The following is a 24103-nucleotide window of genomic DNA, read 5'->3' on the forward strand; positions in this document are numbered from 1 at the left end:
TATATATATATATATATATATATATATATATATATGTGTGTGTATACAGGAATAAATACAAATCAATAGGGTTCTTATTGTGATGTAAACACACATTCCCTAAAAATTAAAGGATTGAGTAAAAAAATAATAATGAAGAGGGTTCTTGCACCAACATAAAAACCTATGTCTGAAAATGTGAAAATCTGCTTCTTTGTGTAGTAATAGTACAGCAAATTCATTCATTTAATTGACGTTAAAAGAAATTGTAGCCTCCTTGCACGGACATATAATCCTACTTCGAAAATATAAAAATCAATTTTTTGGTAATAGTCTGGCAAATTGAATTAAATAGATAAAATTAGAAATTAATAGGGCTCTCATTCTGATATAAACACATTCCATGATAAATTATTGTTTTAAAAAAAATCAATAGGGCTCTTGCACAAATACATCAAAACCTACTTCTGAAAATGTTAAAAACAAATAAATAAATTGGCGCAGTAACAGTGCAACATATTCCGTGTCCAAAAACATTCCAAATGAATGGGGTTGTCATTCTGATTCAAAGACACAAGCCTGAAAATTTTAAATTGAAAATTGAGTGGTATAATTGTCAAAATCAATAGGGTTCCTAATATGATGTTAAAACATCCTGCAATTCTGAAAATCACTCAAAGACTACACTCATGAATATTATTCTTGGAGGTTATTATATTTAAAAAGAACATGACATGTCGACTTTTGGCTACCTTGGTCATGGTATGTCGACTGTCATTCAAAATAAATAGGATTTCTTTTTGTCAGCAATACGACTAATCCTGAATTGTGACTTTGAAAAGAAAAGGGGGGGGGGGGGGGGTGGAGTGTCTTGGAAAGCAGTCAACCATCTCCAAATCCCACATTATCCTCTAGTGTAGTGATTCTCAAAGTGCCTCTCAAAGAGAAGTGCAGTTCAGTTGTATTTTACCTTCAAGTTCAGCATGTTTGCATTAAATCCATCCATCCATCCATTTTCTGAGCCGCTTCTCCTCACTAGGGTCGCGGGTGTGCTGGAGCCTATCCCAGCTGTCATCGGGCAGGAGGCGGGGTACACCCTGAACTGGTTGCCAGCCAATTGCGGGGCACATAGAAACAAACAACCATTCGCACTCACAGTCATGCCTACGAGCAATTTAGAGTCTCCAATTAATGCATGTTTTTGGGATGTGGGAGGAAACCGGAGTGCCCGGAGAAAACCCACGCAGGCACGGGGAGAACATGCGAACTCCACACAGGTGGGGCCGGGGATTGAACCCGGGTCCTCAGAACTGTGAGGCTGACGCTTTAACCAGTCGCCCACCGTGCCGATGTTTGCATTTAATATTGAAGAATTTATAAAGCTATTTTTTTTCATCCTGAGCCACCTGAGTTTGCCACAAAGTTACTTGCACTGGACTTGTTTCCAACCATAAGCGAACGGTGAGGGGAGCATGTGTGAGGCGACATGTGCGACGGGCATGCGTTACACCCCTGGGAGACGCGCTTCAATCGGCCTCAGCACCCGTGTGACTTTTGCATGAATGCACCGCACGGTCAACATAGCCACAGTGCACCAAAGTGGTGTGAGACAAGAAATGTAATATGTCACGCTCCAGCGCGCTGCATTAATAGAAGCAGAGATGAAAAGCCCTACCCTAAAAAAAAGAGGAAAAAAAACAGCTCTATGGTTTGTTTGTATTAACAAAAGCATGTAAATTGAAGACTTGGAGGTGAGTCAAGCAAAGGTCAGCACACGGCGATTTTTCTGCTCAGTCACTTGACATGGAAGTAGAAATGGAAATGTAGTGATAATATGCATTGTCTGCTTATTTTCTTTAAAATGTTTTATTCCTCCTGGTGTGCTCCGAGCAAAATTGATCCATTTAAACTCTTTTAATCAGAATCAGAATCATCTTTATTTGCCAAGTATGTCCAAAACACAAAAGGAATTTGTCTCCGGTAGTTGGAGCCGCTCTAGTACAACAGACAGTCAATTTACAGAACACTTTGGAGACATAAAGACATTGACAAAAAACAATTGTGCAAAAAGATGCAGAGTCCTCTAGCACTTAGAGCAGTTCGAATGGCTAATATCGCAATAGTCCGGTGCAATGACCAATGAGCAAAGGGCACTGAGACTTCAAGGAGTGTATGCGGTTTAAAGTGACGAGTAGTGCGATAATCTGGGACAATGGTTGTGCAAATGTTACAGATACTCCTCAATCAGTGTGCAAATGGAGCAGATGCTACTCTGGCATGAGTGGCCAGTATATGCAAATAGTGCAGCACGGCGAGACAACTACAGTGAGTGCACGAGTAATACATAATTGGCCCCACAGAAATGTGACAACGAACTCAAGTCAAAAAATTGCCAGCTTGTTGTAATGGAATTATAAGTTAGCTGTTTAAGAAGTTGATTGCAAGAGGGAAGAAGCTGTTGGAATGTCTACTAGTTCTAGTTTGCATTGATCGGTAGCACCTACCTGAGGGAAGGAGCTGGAAGAGCTGGTGACCGGGGTGGGGAGGGTCCGAGAGGATTTTGCACGCCCTTGTCTTAGTTCTGGCAGCGTGCAAGTCCTCAAGGGTGGGTAGGGGGGTACCGACAATCCTTTCAGCAGTTTTGATTGTCCGTTGCAGTCGGAGTTTGTCCTTTTTTGTAGCAGCACCAAACCAGACTGTGATGGAAGAACACAGGACTGATTCGATGACTGCTGTGTAGAACTGCCTCAACAGCTCCGGTGGCAGGCCGTGCTTTCTCAGAAGCCGCAGGAAGTACATCCTCTGCTGGGCCTTTTTGAGGACGGAGTTGATGTTGGTTGCCCACTTCAGGTCCTGGGAGATTGTAATTCCCAGGAACTTGAAGGTCTCGACGGTTGACACAAGGCAGCTGGACAACGTGAGGGGCAGCTGTGGCGAAGGATGCTTCCTGAAGTCCACGATCATCTCTACAGTCTTGAGCGTGTTCAGCTCCAGGTTGTGTCGGCCGCACCACAGCTCCAGCCACTCCGCTTCCTGTCGATATGCAGACTCGTCACGGTCCTTGATGAGGCCGATGACAGTGGTGTCATCTGCAAACTTCAGGAGTTTGACAGTCGGGTGCGCTGAGGTGCACCCGAAAGAGTAGGACAGCTTTTTTCTGGACGCAAAGTTCAAAAGCCAGCATCTTTGATGGTATGGGGCTGTGTTAGTGCCAATGGCATGGGTAACTTACACATCTGTGAAGGCACCATTAACGCTGAAAGGTACATACAGGTTTTGGAGAAACATATGCTGCCATCCATGTAACGTCTTTTTCATGGAGGCCCCTGCTTATTTCAGCAAGACAATGCCAAACCACATTCTGCACGTGTTACAACAGCGTGGCTTCGTAGTTATAGAGTGCCGGTACTAGAATGGCCTGCCTGCAGTCCAGACCTGTCTCCTATTGAAAATGTGTGGCGCATTATGAAGCGTAAAATACGACAACGGAGACCCCGGACTGTTGAACACCTGAAGCTGTACGTCAAACAAGAATGGGAAAGAATTCCACCTACAAAGCTTCAACAATTAGTGTCCTCAGTTCCCAAACGTTTATTGAATGTTGTTAAAAGAAAAGGTGATGTAACACAGTGGTAAACATGACCCTGTCCCAGCTTTTTTGGAACGTGTTGCAGCCATAAAATTAAAAGTTAATGATTATTTGCTAAAAACAATAAAGTTTATCAGTTTGAACATTGTCTTTGTAGTGTATTCAATTAAATATAGGTGGAACATGATTTTCAAATCATTGTATTCTGTTTTTATTTATGTTTAACACAACGTCCCAACTTCATTGGAATTAGGGTTGTATATATATATATATATATATATATATCCATCCAAACAAAAGATTTACAAAGCGGCAGGCCCGGACCATGTGTCCCCATCCTGCCTCAAAGTCTGCGCGGACCAGCTCGCTCCAATCTTCACTCAGATCTTCAATAGATCTCTGGAACTGTGCGAAGTTCTATCCTGTTTCAAACGCTCCACCATCATTCCAGTCCCCAAGAAACCTGCAATCTCGGGTCTGAATGACTACAGGCCTGTCGCTTTGACATCTGTGGTCATGAAGTCCTTTGAACGTCTCGTGCTGGACCACCTCAAGAGTGTCACAGGTCCCCTGCTGGACCCCCTGCAGTTTGCCTACCAAGCGAACAGGTCTGCGGATGATGCAGTCAACATGGGACTGCACTTCATCCTAGAACACCTCGACAGTGCAGGGACCTACGCGAGGATCCTGTTCGTGGACTTCAGCTCAGCGTTCAACACCATCATCCCTGAACTCCTTTCATCCAAGCTTCTCCAGCTCAGCGTCTCACCTGCCATCTGCCAGTGGATTTACAGCTTTCTGACGGGCAGGACACAGCAGGTCAGGCTGGGGGAGGCCAGCTCATCCACACGCAGCATCAGCACTGGGGCGCCCCAATGTTGTGTCCTCTCTCCGATGCTCTTCTCTCTCTACACGAACGACTGCACCTCAGCGCACCCGACTGTCAAACTCCTGAAGTTTGCAGATGACACCACTGTCATCGGCCTCATCAAGGACGGTGACGAGTCTGCATATCGACAGGAAGTGGAGCGGCTGGAGCTGTGGTGCGGCCGACACAACCTGGAGCTGAACACGCTCAAGACTGTGGAGATGATCGTGGACTTCAGGAGGCATCCTTCGCCACAGCTGCCCCTCACGTTGTCCAGCCGCATTGTGTCAACCGTCGAGACCTTCAAGTTTCTGGGAATTACAATCTCTCAGGACCTGAAGTGGGCGACTAACATCAACTCCGTCCTCAAAAAGGCCCAGCAGAGGATGTACTTCCTGCGGCTTCTGAGAAAGCACGGCCTGCCACCGGAGCTGCTGAGACAGTTCTACACAGCGGTAGTCGAATCAGTCCTGTGTTCTTCCATCACAGTCTGGTTTGGTGCTGCTACAAAAAAGGACAAACTCCGACTGCAACGGTCAATCAAAACTGCTGAAAGGATTGTCGGTACCCCCCTACCCACCATTGAGGACTTGCATGCTGCCAGATCTAAGACAAGGGCGTGCAAAATCCTCTCGGACCCTCCGCACCCCAGTCTCCCCAGCTCTTCCAGCTCCTTCCCTCAGGTAGGCACTACCGATCAATGCAAACTAGAAGTAGTTAGAACATTCCAACAGCTTCTTCCCTCTTGCGATCAACTTCTTAAACACCTAACCTATAATTCTAATTGCATATACTGGCCACTCATGCCAGAGTAGCATCTGCTCCATTTGCACACTGATTGAGGAGTATCTGTAACATTTGCACAACCAACATTGTCCCAGATTATCGCACTACTCGTCACTTTAAACCGCATACACTCCTTGAAGTCTCAGCGCCCCTTGCACAATGGTCATTGCACCGGTCTATTGCAATATTTACTTATTCGAACTGCTCTAAGTGCTAGAGGACTCTGCATCTTTTTGCACAATTGTTTTTTGTCAATGTCTCTGTCTCCAAAGTGTTCTGTAAATTGACTGTCTGTTGTACTAGAGCGGCTCCAACTACCGGAGACAAATTCCTTGTGTGTTTTGGACATACTTGGCAAATAAAGTTGATTCTGATTCTGATCCATCCATCCATTTTCTGAGCCACTTCTCAGTGGGAGCCTATCCCAGCTGTCATCGGGCAGGAGGCGGGGGTACACCCTGAACTGGTTGCCAGCCAATTGCAGGGCACATAGAAACAAACAACCATTCGCACTCACAGTCATGCCTACGGGCAATTTAGAGTCTCCAATTAATGCATGTTTTTTGGATGTGGGAGGAAACCGGAGTGCCCGGAGAAAACTCACGCAGGCACGGGGAGAGCATGCAAACTCCACACAGGCGGGGCTGGGGATTGAACCAGTCGGCCACCGTATATATATATTCTGAGCCACTTCTCCTCACTAGGGTCGCGGGCGTGCTGGAGCCTATCCCAGCTATCATCGGGCAGGAGGCGGGGTACACCCTGAACTGGTTGCCAGCCAATCGCAGGGCACATACAAACAAACAACCATTCGCACTCTCATTCACACCTACGGGGAATTTAGAGTTGTCAATTAACCTACCATACATACAACACACGCAGGCACGGGAAGAACATGCAAACTCCACACAGGCGGGCCGGGGATTGAACCCTGGTCCTCAGAACTGCGAGAACTGTGACGCTCTTAACCAGTCGGCCACCATGCCGCCATGGCCGACTGGTTAGAGCGTCAGCCTCACAGTTCTGAGTACCCGGGGACTCCGGTTTTCTCCCACATCCCAAAAACATGCATTAATTGGAGACTTCCCGTAGGTGTGACTGTGAGTCCGAATGGTTGTTTGTTTGTATGTGCCCTGCGATTGGCTGGCAACCAGTTCAGGGTGTACCCTGCCTCCTGCCCGATGACAGCTGGGATAGGCTCCAGAACGCCCGCGACCCTAGTGAGGAGAAGCGGCTCAGAAAATGGATGGATGGATGGATATATATATATATATATATATATATATATATATATATATATATATTACGTATTATAAACAGGCACACCACGGCAGCCATTGTAAGTTAAATACAAAAACACGGCATAGCTTTAGAAATGTAGTAGGTGGCGATTGTGGGCACTTCCTTTTCTCTACCTTTTAAATAAGAGCATTTTAATAAATGACTGCAAAAATCCATCTATCCAACCATGCATCGTGAGGTCGGGGCTGAGTTTGAGGCAGATGTGCTAACCATGCAATACCCTTCTGTTGTGCCATCAAAAACAAAATATTAAAAGTCTCAGGAGATCTGCTGCTGTCGTGTGGTGAACTCTCCGTTGAGGAAAAATGTGGAAATATGTATAGTGTGTGTAAATACTACTGACAGTGTTCAGGAAATATGTGCCAATATTGTTTACTGTATATTAGACTAGGCAGCAGGAGGACAATGGGATAATAAATATCCAGCGTAAGTCCATAAAACAGAATGAAATAAAGGATAATTGCATAAAGTTAAGACAGTTTGCGTGACATTTACTATATGGCGCGGAATGATCCACGACAGCCCGCCCCGAGAGCTAAACAAAAGATCACGTGACGAGACAATCATGCGGGCCGCTGTCAGCATCATTCCATCTCTGGCGGCGCATCACAAACATGGCTGGCGTTCAGCTCCGCTCTTGGCAGCCACGGATCTGCCGGAACAAAATAAATAAATAAGTGTATGTACATAATGAAAGGAACACAAGCTGGGCACGGATGGTGTTTGTGGAACAGTTACGAAACGTGTGTGTGCGCGACCCAAGCCACATTTAACGCAGGGGATTAATATTTGAGATGGCTTATTTTTAAAACAATCATCATCATCAATCAACAGTCATTGAACATTTATCACTTCCTCTGTTACGTGTTGTCTGCCTAATCCACCGTGGGAAGAGGCAGACATAAAAATAGAGTGACGCCTGACAGTGGGCACTGGTTGCAGCCCCTGAGTGGAAACAAAGAGTGGAACAAAAAGGAAGGCATTGTGATTTTGATTCGGTGAAATGAGTGTTTTTGTTTGACCGCAGTGACCCCCTGGTATATCGTGGTTCATGGTTTGCGCCCCCGCTCTAACGTAGATTTTTGTACCCAGACAAACATTTCAAACAATTCTTTCACAAAATACAGAAACATTTATTTCTTGTGTAAATTATCCACGTCTTGAGACAAAAAGTAACTGTAGCTGTAGTAACAGTGATTCCTAAATATTATTTAAATACCAAATAGCTCTTCATCACCCTTTTTTTGTATTGCTCACCACATGACATCAAATATCCATCCATCCATCCATCCATTTTCTGAGCCGCTTCTCCTCACTAGGGTCGTGGGGCGTGCTGGAGCCTATCCCAGCTATCATCGGGCAGGAGGCGGGGTACACCCTGAACTGGTTGCCAGCCAATCGCAGGGCACATACAAACAAACAACAACATTCGCACTCACATGCACACCTATGGGCAATATAGAGTTGTCAATTAACCTACCATGCATGTTTTTTGGGATGTGGGAGGAAACCAAAGTGCCCAGAGGTGCAAACACCACAGAGGCGGGGCCGGGGATTGAACCCGGGTCCTCAGAACTGTGAGGCAGACGTTCTAACCAGTCTTCCACCGAGACACCGACATCAAATATAACAGATAAAATATGTCTTAAATCAATTTATCGGGTGTTATTATGTCACTATATTTTACTTGTAATTGTTAAAACTAAACAAAACTGAAATTGTTTTATCACAGATATTTTAAATGGTAGTAATTCTGCTCTGAAATACAACATATACGCAACAGTGTTACTAAAACCTTTATCTATATGTAGATATATTAAAGGAAGAGGGAAAAAAAATGTGAGCTACATGACTCAGCAGAAATGGCATGCTCTAACAATGGGCAACAATGGGAACTTGACATAAAGTTCATTCTGCAGTAACCGCTGCAACACAGAGCGGACATGAATAATGACAAAAACATACACATTCCACATGTCACGCAAGACATCATTGACAAGGTTTTGGAAAACAGCTGGAGCGTTAGTGAGTCCAAAAGGCATTACCAAATACTCATAATGTCCCGTTGGTATGTTGAATGCTGTTTTCCATTCATCCCCCTCCCTCATCCTGACTAGATGATACGCATTTCTTACGTCCAGTTTGGTGAAAACCTTGGCTCCCTTCAGGAACTCAAAGGTGGTGGAGATGAGAGGAAGAGGGTACCTGTTTTTCACAGTTATCTCGTTGAGACCCCGGTAATCGATACAGGGTCTTGTCCTTTTTGTCCACAAAGAAAAATCCTGCTCCCGCAGGGGATGAAGAGGGGGGAATGATCCCGGCTACCAGTGATTCTTCCACATACTCCTTCATAGCCTTGTGTTCCGGCCCTGAAAGAGAGAACAACCTCCCCCGTGGAGGTGTGGTTCCAGGCAGCAAGTCAACTGCATAAGGTCTGTGGGGTGGAAGGGATTTGGCTCTGGACTTGGAAAAAACGTCTTTATTGTCATGGTAACAGGTGGGCACTTGAGATAAGTCAGGATCCCCAGATGAGGTCTTTGGAATTTCATTAGAAACATATAACTGAACATTACATGGAGGCTTGAAACAGTTCTGGGCGCAATTGCTGCCCCATGACATAACATGGACCAGTCAATGTGGGGGTTATGTAATTACAACCAAGGATTCCCTAAAATAAGGGCATAATTCATAGCGTCAAAAACATGAAAACTAATGCGTTCCAAGTGAGAATCAGGAAATGTCAATGTGAGTGTTTGGGTGCGGTGAGTAATCTTGCCCATAAAACTGCCGTCTGCAGCATAGGTGTTTCGGTGTGGTTTTACTTGAAAGGGTCTAAGGTGGGGCGGCACAGTGGACGACTGGTTAGAGCGGCAGCCTCACATTTCTGAGGGCCCGGGTTCGATCCCCGGCCCCGCCTCTGTGGAGTTTGCATGTTCTCCCCGTGCCTGCGTAGGTTTTCTCCGGGAACTCCGGTTTCCTCCCACATCCCAAAAACATGCATTAATTGGAGACTCTAAATTGCCCGTAGATGTGACTGTCAGTGCGAATGGTTGTTTGTTTGTATGTGCCCTGTGATTGGCTAGCAGGGTGTACCCCGCCTCCTGCCCGAAGACAGCTGGGATAGGCTCTAGCACGCCCGTGACCCTAGTGAGGATAAGCGGCTCAGAAAATGGATGGATGGATGGGTCTAAGGTGCATACGTCTAACGAGGAGGGAGTTGAGTAAATGCGTCAGAACCAGAGTCAATCAATAGAGATGTATGAATCTCTTGATCTGGAGAGCATAGTGTCACTTTAGGAAGAACCCGGGTAGGGTCTTTGTTAATGAAATTTAGACTCACCGCTCTCCATCGGCAACCTTGATGGGACAGTTGCTCACGGAATGACCCAACTGTCCGCAGTAGAAGCACCGCCCTTCCCTCAGCCGGCGTTGACTTTCCTCAGGGGAGAGACGGAACCTGCCCAGTTGCATGGGTTCATCCGTGGTGACGCGAGCCAGTTGATTGAGACTGACAACATGGGATCTGCCTTGGTTTGGCTGGTCACCGAGGCTCGTCCTCCAGGTGCGCGGTGACGCATCCCTCCGCCGATCCAAAAGCCTTTTGTCGATCTTTACGGCGAGAGCGATGAGAGTGTCCAAGTCGGTCAGCAGGTCTAGTGGGACCAAACGATCCTTGACGGCGGGGGATAGTCCTTGAAAAAATGCATCGAGTAGTGCCCTGTTGTTCCACTGACTCTCAGCTGCTAGAATGCGAGTGATGAACGGCTTAATATTCTCAGACTCTCCAGAGAACCACTCCGGTCGAGAGAGCTGTGGGCAGACAGCAGCGGATGTGGCAGGTGGCGGCATGATGACTGCTTCACATGGAAACGGTGGTACAGTGGTGGCATCGGGTGCTGTGCCAGCTGGTTCCTTCTTCTGAACCATATTCATTAGAACTTCAAACTGTGAGGCCACCTGTCTCATCATAGTGTCCTGATGCTCTGACAGTCCCTTTAAATGAAGGTCATCCTGCTTCGATATACGTTGACCCTGCGCTTGAAGGGCTTTGCGCACCGGGTCTGAGTCTGCTGGGTCCATTTTATGGCCAGTTCGTTCTGTGATGAACGGAACAAAGGACAGGACCCAAAAAGCACAACTCCAATACAAATGGACAGTTTAAAAAAAGAGCGGTTTAATAAACGAGCAGAGGTCGGTACACAGGCAGGCAATCTGAAAAGGCAACAGTATCCAAAAAACGTGAAGCAAAGAGGCAAGGTCAATAATCAGAACAGGGTCTAGTCTTACTATGAGTCAGTGAAACAAGGTACAACGAACTGGCGACCAGAAAGAATGAGACAGGAGGTTAAATGCATGGGGTAATTATGGTAAACGAGCCACAGGTGGGGAAGATGCTCTCAGGAGCAGGTGTGTATGAGACAGGGGGAAGACAACAACCCTAACACACACCCACGACAAAATCTTATAGATCCGATGAGTTTTTCCTGGAGGGAGGGGGCGCCATGCGTCGTCGCTGTCCTCATACGCTGTTTCGTACTCCTTGAACGCTGGCAGCTAGCGGTAACGGTACTTTTACTCCGTTACAACGATCTAAATGGCGCTCGCTACTTTTATTTATCAATTATTGCTCATTTGTCAACTATATCGTGCGCAAGACCAGGACTTCAACTTCCGCATTGTGCGCTGTTTGCGCCAATCCAATTTAATCACTAGTGACGTTTAAGTCTAGTTCACCAATCAAACGACACAAGAAAGTCACATGACCTCACACAACGTCTTCTATTGGGCTTCCCGGGCATAGGTATTAACACTAGATAAGCCAGCCCCGCTGATCGTCGTGCCTAAATGGCCACCATTTTGGGAAGGTCGTCATTCCTATAAAGGCAACGGCGCGCTTCTCTTGTTTGCATTTAGATGAACAAAAACAACAGCTTTCATTTATTGTATTTGTCTTGCACTGTCTGCCCAAACGTGGAAATTTCAGCTTACTTATAACTTGAGAAAACACCGTGCAGTAAATTGCCATTTATTTATTTATTTCTGCTATATACTCAGTACTTGAGTAATTATTTCACTGTGTACTTTTTAGTTTTTTTGGAGGACTACTATTTACTTGTACTTGAGTCACATTATTGTCAAGTAACCATACTTTTACTTGAGGACAATGTTTGGCTACTCTACCCACCTCTGGAGCGGACATCCTCTTTTGTTACTCTTACGTTTAAGCAACATTTTTGCTCATCAGATCAGCCAGTGTCGTATTTGTTGCGCTGGTCTTTTGTATTTTCGCATTGAGGTGCTGCGGGTCGTGGTCCTGGTTGCGGTCCCAGCGGAACCGCAAAGCACGCATGACATCGGCGACAAGAGTTGATCTGCTAGTACATCTTGTATTAATTAGGAAACGCGCCTATTATCTGATTAGTTTACTGATGTTGACGATAAATGTATTAAGCGACGGAGCGATGTTAGGGATTATGTCACAACACAGAATGAACTAACTTCAAATTCAGAAATGGCCAATAAAAAGAGAAAAATATTTTACTTAATATTTTCCTGGAGGATGCCTTTGGGATTAACCTTTGAAGTTGATGATAGTGAAAAATGAAGTGAAATGGTCGATGATTTTAGTAATTTTTTTTCCAGAATGAGAGTGCTTAGAGAGGAGGATGCTATTCATGCGGCACAGCTTGACGCAGGCATCAGGTGCAGGTGGAGATGGGCCTGGCCAAGTTGGAGGCCAAAACAAAAAGGAAAGAAAATTAGGCAAATTTTATTTTAATCTTAAATTTGTACATCAAAATGTGCTTGAGCGGTGTAAATAGGTTTTTCTGCGTGAATAAATTGTATTTATTTATTTATTTTGCCTTATTGTACACTTCAAAGTCTTCAAGATTGCTTAATTTATGTTAAAATCAAAAACATTCTCTGCGGGGGCCCGGGTGATCCCCCCAGATCCCATCCTACAATGTTTTTTTTTTTTTGTCACCTTTTTCATGCCTTTGGTGTTTGCATGTCTGTATACTTCGATGGTTGAGCTGGACCAATCCAATTATATTTTGGTTTACTACCTCAATTTAAAAAAACAAAAACAAATGACAAATCAAATGGTCTGTTTTTCAAAAATGTTGCTGTCTAGATTGTCCTCCAATTCTGAAATGACCTACATATCAGTCTGTTGTAGAATCCCCACCATAGGAGGCATCCATCTATTGACACCCAAAAACAAGAATAATAACAATAATAATGAGGGTTTGTGACATCATTGCATCCAGTATTCACACAGTACAACACAACTGCACCATCTGACAGCAGTCCCATTCTCGTTAAGCGTGATCCAATAATCCAATGCAATCACCATCATTTTGTAATGTGCCGGTCGGGTCCAGCAGACTGCAGCTTGTAAGCAAAGTACTGAACTAGCAGAATAGCATGTTACTTAGCATTAATGGGCCGCAGGCACGGCTGGCCGTAATTAAAAGCCAACACCATCACAAACGCCACATTCCACTTATAACAGGGCAGTATTTTAGAATCCTTTTAGTCTACTTGCTTTGGAAGAAAGAGCATTGCAAAGACTGAATTAGATAGATTTCCTTTTGATTTTTAATGTATGAAGACTGATTGCTTGTTATTTCTTGATTCATTTTATTAATTTACAATTACCCCCATAATAAATAATGTAATTAGCATTAACATCATCCATCCATTTTCTATGCCATGTATTGGTGAGTTGTATTTTTTTATGTACCGCAATATAGCGAGGGAAAACTATATTTGTGCCTATTTGTGCTGAAAAATAATTTTTGAATCATATTTCATTTATATTGTTTTTCCAAAAAGGAATCTATAATATCCATCTACTTTAACAAATTCCAGTATTTGCTTTTGGCTAACCTCCATTATTCGCTGAAAGACTCGCCTATTCATTGTTTTTATGTCTCATGCCGTCTTGAGCACTTATATTGAACTGAGTGGATGAGCGTTATTTAGTCAGGCTGTAGCTTTGAAAAAAAGCTAATGAAAGCTAAAAAAAAAAGTGCTTTGATACCATCTCAAGGCATCTATAAAGTATTACAAACCTACTTGTGTGGGGGCGTTAATTTGGCGGATTTTTGCTATTTGCGGCAGAATTCTGATGCTAATGCATTTACTGTTATTAGTTGATACTTTGGTACGTCTGCTTGCATATTCAAATTAAAGTGAAATTCATAGAACATGCAGTGTATTGTTTTCTTGTACAGTGCATACTCAGAAAAGTTGTGAATTCTTGTTTGAGTTTTTGGACCACGACTTCCGAGGGTTTGCTGTACTTCCCGACCTGTGCTTGTTTTCCTTTCTTCGGGTTCCAGCTGGTTGTCAATGTTCTGTTGCTTTTAAGTTTAGTGGGTGTCGAAAGGAAAGCGCAGCCACAAGGCTGAGAAGCAGGGACACATGGAATGCAGCCGCTGGTGTCATTTGCTCACTTTTAGACGGACTATTCCGAAGTGACACATGCCGCTTTCCATCACATCTGGTGCTGACCAGTGTCAGTGCTAACTGGACTTGCTGAGGTGGTGGTTCTAACAAGTGGCCTTTGGGGAGGGGGAACGCTGCCACATGCAAACTTTTTAGTTATAGTTCTGCTCACCTGTCCATTAATCAAATCATCCATCCATCCGTCCTGCCAGCCTCTGTCCATCCATCCTGTTATTAATCGTTCATCCAAAAATCCATACATCCACTCCCCTGTGCACCCGTCACATATTTATCCATGCCCTCCATTGGTTTGTGACATTAGCAAAACATGTGGGACTTTAATCTTTTGTGAGGGACAGTAAGTAGAAGGCATTTACCAGACAGCAGTGACCTATCCGGACAATAAAATGGCACCAAATCCACCAATTATGGAGGAGCCTGGCCATTAAGGGGTCTCTAAATCCTAAGGTGAACAGAGAGCCACTGCAAGGACGATATAACGGGGATGATGCAGTTAACCCAATAGATCTCGCGGCCGTTTATGGTCTTTTTGGAGACAGTCTAAAAAAGTTGGGTTGAGGAGCATTGCAGTCGTCAAAATATAAGGAGACAAAAGCATGAATGATCATTTCTACTTCAGAATGGGATAACATGGACCTAAATTTTGGAATATTTTCTGGTTGTAAAAGTAAGAACAGGTTAGTTATAATATATCCAACAGAATATATTAATTGTGCAAATTGAAAAAGTCCTGACGAAAAATATCCATATTTTCAATTAGAAGTTTATATTAACCTTGCCAGACGTACCGACCGCTTGACCGATTGTTTTTTTCCTGTTGTTTGTTGGTTGGGTAAATAACCCACATTGTATTATTTTTCTTCCTTATGTGCTGTTGCAAACAGCTATGATATAGCCATAATAGCCGAGACACTAACTGCATTTTTCCATTATTCGAAATCGCAATTCTGCAAAACATTGTCTTCTTTGGAAGGGAGAGAAAAGAGCAGATTCGAGAATGACGCTAGCGGCCGTGGCGTGATGGATGAGCCGTGAGATAGCGGACCAGGAATGAGAAGGGAGGCTCTGGTAAATGGAAAGAGAAACGTGAATAAAAATGGCTATGTAGAATATGTGGGTCAGCCATCCTGCAGTCAGGCGTCCCTCCGGCATGCGCCCTGATGGAGAACTTTGAAGAACTTAAAAGATGGATGTCGCAATGAGCAGGGCGGTCTTGGCTTATGCACACATGATGGGAAGGGATGGGCGCCAGGGAGGGAGTGAGGGCGGGCCGGTTAGATTGTGGCGGTGGGCTATTTCAGATGGCTCACAAGGAATTAAGATGGCAACGACGAGGTCCAAGACGGACGTGTCCTCTTTTGAAAGCGAGATCTGAGCGACACGCAATTTATAGTCCTCCGCCAGGCTAACGCTAGTATTAGCATTGAATAACATGTGAAGCAGCCCCATTCGAGTAGCTGGAAACACAGAGAGCTCGTCTTTTATAGGAATATTCCCATCTAATGACGGACATGAGATATAGAAAGATAACAGAAAATGACATCCTAAGCTTCAATCTCTATTAAATCTCTTGGTAATCACTGAATATTAACTAGCCGTCTAATTACGGACCCCCAGAGGTGTTTTTAATGACCTGCTCCCTGGAGGTTGGAGCACACCTACTATCTGGATTCATTACAGCCATTATTAGATGAGGATTCATTAATCAAGGTGCTTGCGCTCCTGGGGGAACCTTGAGGACTTTTTATAATTACGAAAAGCATTAAATTGAAGACATTTTTTCCTTTCTTTTATTTGACTTTGTACTACTGCAGACGCTTTATTCACAATGATGTTCTAATTTTAACTAAGTGAGTGAAGTCTCTGTGGATTTTACCCGTGTGACCTGAATTCCTTGTACATTACCTGTACATTTAATTAATGTTTTATGAAGGCGACAGCTTGATTTAATTGACTTCATAGTCACGTTACATCATTTTCAATGGGAAAGAAATGGTACAGACCTTCACTCAGATTAAACAGTCCTTTGGATCAACACCTTTGTGAATGCTCACTTTTGTATTTGCTTAATATTCAAACTCAAAACTTCCTTACGAATTGTACGTTCATGCCGAGATTGAACGAACGAAAAAGAACTGAATCTCTGGTCATGATGACGAGTAATGAGACTTTAATAATGAGATCTTTATTTTAGGCACAATAGCCTTACTCTCCATATTTGTCTCTGCATTCATGGACCATTGCAGAAAAGTGGATACTATGAGCAGCAAGAAAACAAGCCATTGCAGTAAAGTGGAGACTGTGGGCAGCAAGAACATATGCTATTTCAGCAAAATGGAGACTGGAGTTGAATACTACAACAACAGAAAAATGCTAACATTAGCATGGGTGTGTGTTTTTTTTTTTCTTCCCATTTCTAGCTGCGTATCCTCTCGGCAGCAAGAAAATGGGCCGTCGCAGCAATGTTAGCAGGAAAATGGAATATTTTAGTAATGTGGAGACTGATGGCAACAAGAAAATGGACAATTGGCTTTTCAAGATACCACAAGTATCTGTGTTGTCCTTTCAGAATGAAACAAGCATCGACAATAAGCACAAATGCCACCAAGTAAACTCCTATTTGGACCTTACAGAATCTCTCCAAAGAGCACTCACTCCTTCCACCTCTTCGTCTCTCATCTTCATTGTTTACTCACTCCTTCCGTCTTCCACTCTCACTGTAGGCTGCTTTAAATGTCACAGACAGGACTGCGAGATGCGGTCCGCGTCGGGGGTCACCGTCGCGGCCTCGAGGAAGCGCTATGATAACTCCGGCCACGACTGGCGACGACATCCAGACGTGGTCGCTGACGGCCGTCGGATGAAAAGTTCAAAGGCTGCAAGAATGTCAACGTGTCTGTGTCACAGGGCACATTTTATTATTGGCAACAAGACATTGTGTCACAGAGCTGCGACTCTCCTTTTATACATGTACAAAAGCATGCCTTCGAGCAGAGGTTTTCTGACAGGGCACTTTAAAAAAGATGACAACTTGTTACTAATGTTCAACATCAACCACAATGGAGAATATGATGGAACACTTATAAATGGGATGCAACTCTTTACCCTCACATACTGCAGAAATAAAAATACCCTGAATTTCATTCTTTCACCCTGCCACCACACGGCATTGTTTCATTTCATTTCCGTATTTCAAATTTTGGCTCACGATTCGAAGCAAAAAATTGGCAAATGACTGCTCATATCTTGTAAAACTCATAAGTTGAGTCACTTGTATTTCAAGGCACCAGTGTATGTGCTTTAAAAGAGTCTGTGAACTGAGATGATTCTACGAGAGCATTTTCGGTCTTGTTACAATAATTTGGCTTCCTCACAGAATCACCTGTGGGTACAATTAAAGCAACTTCAGGCTGAACGACGTGTGTGTGTGTGTGAAGGTTGACTGGAATTAAACTGAGAGGCGTTACATGAATCATATTTAAGCATTATGTGCTTCTGGAGCATGAAGTCAGGACAATTTCCTGTGAGGGAAGCATTGCTGTGTTCGGTTTGACCTTTAAAGTATCTTACAACATTAAATGTGTTGTTTTAGGAATGACTACACAACTGGAATGTCACATAGTAGAGGACAGAGATCCAAACTGTTAAAAATGGCGAAAATAACATTTGTGTGGTGTCTTTTGTTTGTTTGTCCATCGGTCATTCAGGTATCATAATTGCCCCTTTTCCACTGTCTCGCTTCTTGCTGCCCTCAGTCTCCACTTTCCTGCAACAATCAATTTTCCCGCTACCGTCACTCTCAACTTCGATGTAACGGTCCATTTTCTCGCTACCCTGAGGGTACAGAGCAACAAACGACAAAAATAAATACACACGCTATCATTTGTTTTATCTGTGTCTGTGATTTTGCTTTGTGTGTTTGCCATTGGGACAACTATGTAACACTTGCACAACTTGGCCAAATGGGGAAAACTGTCCTCGTTGTGGGCCCACCACAGCAGTGGGTCCGCATTAGCGGTGTTTGCAAATAATCACGAAACTCTTTGTGTGCAGTAGAATCATTCCCTGCTCTCTATCCACTTGAGCGGGCCGGAAAGTTGTTTAAATTCCTGCATGAGCCCGTTTTTTTTTTTTTTTTTTTTTTAACCTTTTAGTGGTTCTACCTCACTTACCAGAGCTGCACATTCAGAATTAGAAGAGTTTAAGTCAATTAAGGTGACAGACTAATTTCATTCAGCGCACTCATTTTTTGCTACAAGCTGCCCTGCCTCCTCCTCAAATGCAAAACATGTGATTAGCAGCTAGAATCGAAACGTCATTGTGCTGTAGTAACGTCAACAAATTTACTAGTCGACTAGTCTGTGCAAATAATATTGTACTGCCTATTGTGAGTTTTGAAAATGATTTAATTTCTACTTCTTTCTTTCCATCTCATAGCACCACCCGAGATGAGAAGAAAAACGTAGCGAGAGGAACCAATCTTGTCCTTAAGACCTCACCGGGCTGAGCTTATGAATTTAACCATTATCGAGGGCGAGAGATCTGCTGAGCGAGTTCTTTAATGTAGTGTCGGGGAAGATGGGGCTGGGGGGCAAGATGAATGGACGGAGTGAAAAAGAGGCGCTCTCGGAACAACTCTGCCCACATACTCTAATTCCAATAATTGGATTTCCATTAGCGTTCTTCGTGATTTTTGTGGTTGGACTAACACAACTGCAGCGCGAGACAAAGATCTGCAAGGCCTGATCTTGACAGGCAGAGTAGGCTAATTATTTCTATTGATATAAGACATCATTTTTGGCATTTCCATCCCCCTGGACGACGTCGCTATTTTTCTCCCCTTGCTTTCGGCCTCGTACAAAAATATATGCAAAAATGATGTCACCGCTCAAGATTTTTACACCGTATAAAATGATCTCCAGTGTGTATTAATCCTAAAAGGTCAGCCCGATGTTGGAGTTTACTCTGGATGTATGCTGCTTTTTTTTGCACAGCAACGACACGCAGTAGCCTGAGGTGAGCGCGGTAATAAGATTAGCATAGACTTCTTGTCGCCGCTAACTCCCCCTGCTGGTGACCTTTCCAAATGTCAATATGACACGCCGGCTGTTGTCATTCACTCCCATTGAGGTTGCTTTCACAATGTTTGGCTGCATAATGCAATTATTCAAAAAGCGGCCCCGCAGCACCACAGTTTGAGGCTGATTGCTAATTAGAATAGGTGCGGCGAAGATTAGCAATTAGCAAAGATTATCTACTTTGCAAGTTAATTTATCGTAAAACTCGGGGATGGAGGCTGAAAGCATTCACCCTTGTAATCATAATTATATGATGCATCCCATAATCTTATACACGTACATTTAGAGGTTTTAGGTATAGAATATGTATACAGTATATTATATTTCAACCAGTTCAGGGTGTACCCCGCCTCCTGCCCGATGATAGCTGGGATAGGCTACAGCACGCCCACGACCCTAGTGAGGAGAAGCGGCTCAGAAAATGGATGGATGGATGGATATATTATATTTGCGAGAACAGCACTGGTAAGACATACTGATCTGCTGGTCTCCACTTTGCTGCAGCATTCTGTTTTATTTTTAGTTTTGCTGCCCTCAGTCTCCACTTTACTGCAGTGGTCACTTTTCTTGCTGTCCAAAATCTCCACTTGCAATGGTTCGTTTTCTTTTTGCCCTTAGTCTCCCCTGAAATAAAACGACTGTGGCCACACAGCATGAGCTAAATCTAGGATTAGTTCTTGTTTCAACTGATGCATTCAATATGGTGTGGATTCCTCATTCCTCATGTTTTTATGGAGTAAAAACATCACAGATCATCAACGGGGACTAAGTTACATTTTGACTTCAGTAACTTTTTTCGATAAATTGCACTTTTAAGAGTAATTTCAATGCAAATGACTTTTTTACTTGAGTAATATTGTTTTTGAGTAACAATACTCTTGAAGTTTTTTTTGGCTAGTCTACCCATCTCTGTACATCATTAAATGCAATGAAAATGATCATTAAAACTAGAAGAGCAATCAACATGAGGGCAGCAGTGTGGCTGCTCGATCTGCCTTGACCTGCAACACACGAACACCCTGCTTTTTGTATTCCATCTGATGTTGAAACTGACCCTGGCTCGATGAGGGACTTCGAGCGTTTGGCTGGGCTCGCCTGTACGTCTGCTTTAAGGTAAATAAGTGTGCCAGCTCTTTCAACAAAACATGACCAACATTGTTACTGTGTAGGTAGTGAGCCGCCTCCGAGCCGTCTGAAGTTAAAGCTGAGAAAGTAGCTTCAAATGGTACATATGTTATCTCTGGTCACTTTTTTTTTTTTATGTCATCCTCCCACCGGCTACATAAGTAGGAAGCGGGATTGTAATGTTTTCTCTTTTAAGCTACAAAAACTGGTGTTGCCACATGGTTTACTGTACGTCAGAAACGCTCATCGAAAGTGGACTAGCACGAACAGTTAATATAAACAAAACGCCGGATGGTTCAAACAAGAAGTCGCGCCCATAATTCACGCAAAGGCTTTTGGAGGCTAGGAATAAGGTGGATATATTATTTAGATTGACATTGCTGCTGTTATGTAATGTTGTGAATCTCCATGAAGTTACAGTACATCAATTTGCCCTCAATTTACGAGTCGTAGTAAGAAGCGTTCCATTGCGCTTATCCTGGTCAGTGGTCTGATATTTCTGAATTTTCACTTTCATTGAACACAGCATTGAACGTCTAGTCTTCTACTTATCTTCAAACCTGAGCATGACATTATTGTTGTCACCATTGAAGGTATTTTTTATTTTTTTTTTACACTTGCAAAAGACACGTGCCAACAGTTTTCCCAAGCGACACAGACATCAACCCACAACATCCCTGAGTAAATCGGCGGAACGCCCACGCAGGCGGCAGCACGCTTGCTCGCTTCATCCCACAGTGCTCATCACGTGTGTGTGTGTGTGTGTGTGCATGTGCGCGTGTGCGTGTGTCATCCAATCAGTAGAAAATATCAATCCAGGTGGGCGGTAGCTGTAATTGACAGCAGCAGGACGCTTACGTTGGCTACTCCGCCGGTGCAGGTCGGTCCATAAAGATCTGCAGCGAAGTGGGAAATGATCCGTTCCAGTCCCGATTACTCATTTGAAGAAAATTCTCTCATGTCCCCCACCCTGTTTCCCTTACTTCCTGGTTTTGAATAACTCACCCTGGACCGAGGGAGGTTGGGAGTAACATGGATTTATGGGTCATTGCAGAGTCAGTCTTCCCAAAATAATTCCACGCCACAACACGCAAACAAGGAGTTTGGCTTCCAACAGGGTGCTTATCATGGCTGGCTGTTTTCCAGTGTTCCTCGCTAACAACATGGATATTTCTCTCAGACTTGAATAAAGATTTACATATTTAGAATTCCATTTGGATAAAAAAAAAATATAGAACCCTATAACCAGAACACTACAGTATGTGCAACATGAGAAAGTTGGTCATATTCGCAGAAGATAGGGTCCGAGCCCTGCTGGAAATGGTGAAAGAACGTGAGTAATTGACGCCCCAGCTAAAATATTTTCCTATTGCCTATATCCGAATTTGGGAATTGACAGATTCCATGCTTTGTAATGAGGATACCAAAAAGTAACTGTATTCCACTGCAGTTACAGACCCGCTATTTCGCGTTTTTAATTATTGTGAAGTACTTTATTTTTATTTTATTTATTTATTTATTTTTAAACTAATTTAGGCAATGGATAGTACAGGTAGTCAAACAAATTTTTTGTACTGTGTTATTTTTGTAATTTTTATATGTGCCATTTTTTAAAATCCATTGCTCTTGCACTAGGCGGCACGGTGGCCGACTGGTTAGAGCGTCAGCCTCACAGTTATGAGGAGCGGGATTCAATCCCCGGTCCCGCCTGTATGCATTAATTGGGGACTCTAATTTGCCGTGAATGTGAGTGCGAATGTTGTTTGTTTGTATGTGCCCTGCGATTGGCTGGCAACCAGTTCAGGGTGTACCCCGCCTCCTGCCCGATGACAGCTGGGATAGACTCCAGCACGCCCGCGACCCTCGTGAGGAGAAGCGGCTCAGAAAATGGATGGATGGATGCTCTTGCACTAGCTCTCTCTGTCTCTCCCTCTCTCTCTCTTTCAATATATTCTGTTTAAATGTGTGTGTGTGTGTGTGTTGTTTTAAGTGTGTTTGAAGACCCTAATACGATTTTTAAAAAATGAAAAAATCCCCAAAATTTTTCCCCCTATATTTTTATAGATATTTCTATATTGTGGATTTTCCCTTATTGTGGGGGTGGTGCTGTCTGGAACATAGCCCGTCCACCCACCTGCTACACCACTGGCTACTACTTAGCAAAATAGGTGTTTCGCCTCCCTTCACAAATTACCCACAGCTTCATAATTAAACACCAGATTACCAATATAAGATGTTAAACTAGTAAGTGGGAATAAATAAATAGGATGTTTCCGAGTCAATGTCATGTATCGTTATCATTGTATCATAACCATGAGAGTGAGAGGGGGTGTGTGCGTGTGTGTGTGCTGGGGGTGTAGCTTAAGCTACCACTAACTGCAAAGTTGCCTTCATAAGCTTAATTTTTTCAAACTATGGGCACACTTTTATACAATATAAACATAATTGTCTTATAGATTTGCCTTTTTTTTTTGTAAAGTGTGCATGTAAAAGCACATGCAGTGTAGACTCTCCGTACGTCCACTGACAACCCAGGCTAAACTTAGCTTCTCCTCGACATACAAAGATCACGAGATGTATCAGTTCAAAAATACATCCTTTACACCAATTACTACTTTCCTATTAGCCATGTTTTTAATGCCATATTTGGGCATTACAGAAAGAGCACAAACATTTGTGGATATGTGAGTTTTTCAGCAAATGGCTGAGGATAGGTTCCACAGAAAAGTAACGCAAATACTGTGTGAATTTTTGAATAGCGACCCGCGAATACGCTGTGGTTCACTGTACTTGCACCACTGTATGAACAAATTGCAGCCCAAAAAATGTGACTGCTGTTGAGCAGGTGGACTGGCTTTCATTGAGGTGATCATTCAGCATCTGCCTTTAAGCTTCCAGGTGCGCTCGAGCACCAGCGGCAGCCAGAATGTGTTGAAAAGGAATATTAGGTTGGAGATGCTGCACGCATAAGCAGCCAACTGCGTGGAAGGTAATTAATTTATTGAGTGAGTTTTTTTTTCTTTTTGGAGGGGGGTTAGACAGATGGACAACATGACAGACAAAATCAAGGTAAAAGCCTTCTGACAACCTATTTATGAGGTGTCACTTTGGATTTGGATCAAGGCTCGTTGGGCTACGCCAGGCCAAGGGAAATTTTTATTTTAGTGCCTCTCATGGGCCACATACTCGAGTGATGGGCAGAATGCTACTATTTATTTTATTTTTTTTAATTAAGAAATCTAAAGGTTCTCAAATGACTTTAAAATGGCTTTGTGTGGTTTTATTTAAAGGCAGTATTGTTAGTAGAACAAAACAAACAAAAAATAATAAAAACGAGTAATGAATGGTTATAGCTATCCCACCGGGCATCCTCCAGTTTTTTATGATGCTATATATGGACTATAAAAGTCTTAGAAAACAACGCAAATAACATTGCACCCAAGTTTTTTTTCTTTTAATACTTTACAAGTATTGTATTTGTGTTTTTTTAGAGCTAGAACTACAAATAATATTACACACTAGTCACTAGACTACTGTGTATTGGCATTTGAATTATATAACATCTACCAGGAAAAAAAATCCTAAAATTGAAAAAAACATTTATTATTAAGAAGTATTTTTGACATTGAAGACCATGCATGAAGAATTGCCAGCTTTGTATTTGTTGCACACTACGGTAGTCAGTGTTTTATTTTATGTTTTGTGGGTTTTATCTTCTGTGTTTCAAATGAATTGTACAGCACTTTGGTCAACCATGTTGTTTTTCAATGTGCTCTATACAGAAAATATATTTGGATTGGATTGCCATAAATGAACAAATACATTTGTAATTTAGTAAATTATTACGTGTTGCCCGTACACTCAGCAGTTAGTAATGGCCATTCTTTTGTATGAGAACAA

The 24103-nt window shown here is 43.2% G+C and overlaps 1 long non-coding RNA gene across 1 annotated transcript in view; it reads left to right on the forward strand.

Annotated features, from left to right (window-relative positions):
* The window catches only part of LOC133477993 (uncharacterized), a 230704-nt gene that overhangs the window by 160109 nt on the left and 46492 nt on the right, over positions 1-24103 (forward strand). The window lies entirely within an intron of this gene.

Source organism: Phyllopteryx taeniolatus, chromosome 5 (assembly GCF_024500385.1).
Source record: "Phyllopteryx taeniolatus isolate TA_2022b chromosome 5, UOR_Ptae_1.2, whole genome shotgun sequence".
NCBI classification, from domain to species: domain Eukaryota; kingdom Metazoa; phylum Chordata; class Actinopteri; order Syngnathiformes; family Syngnathidae; genus Phyllopteryx; species Phyllopteryx taeniolatus.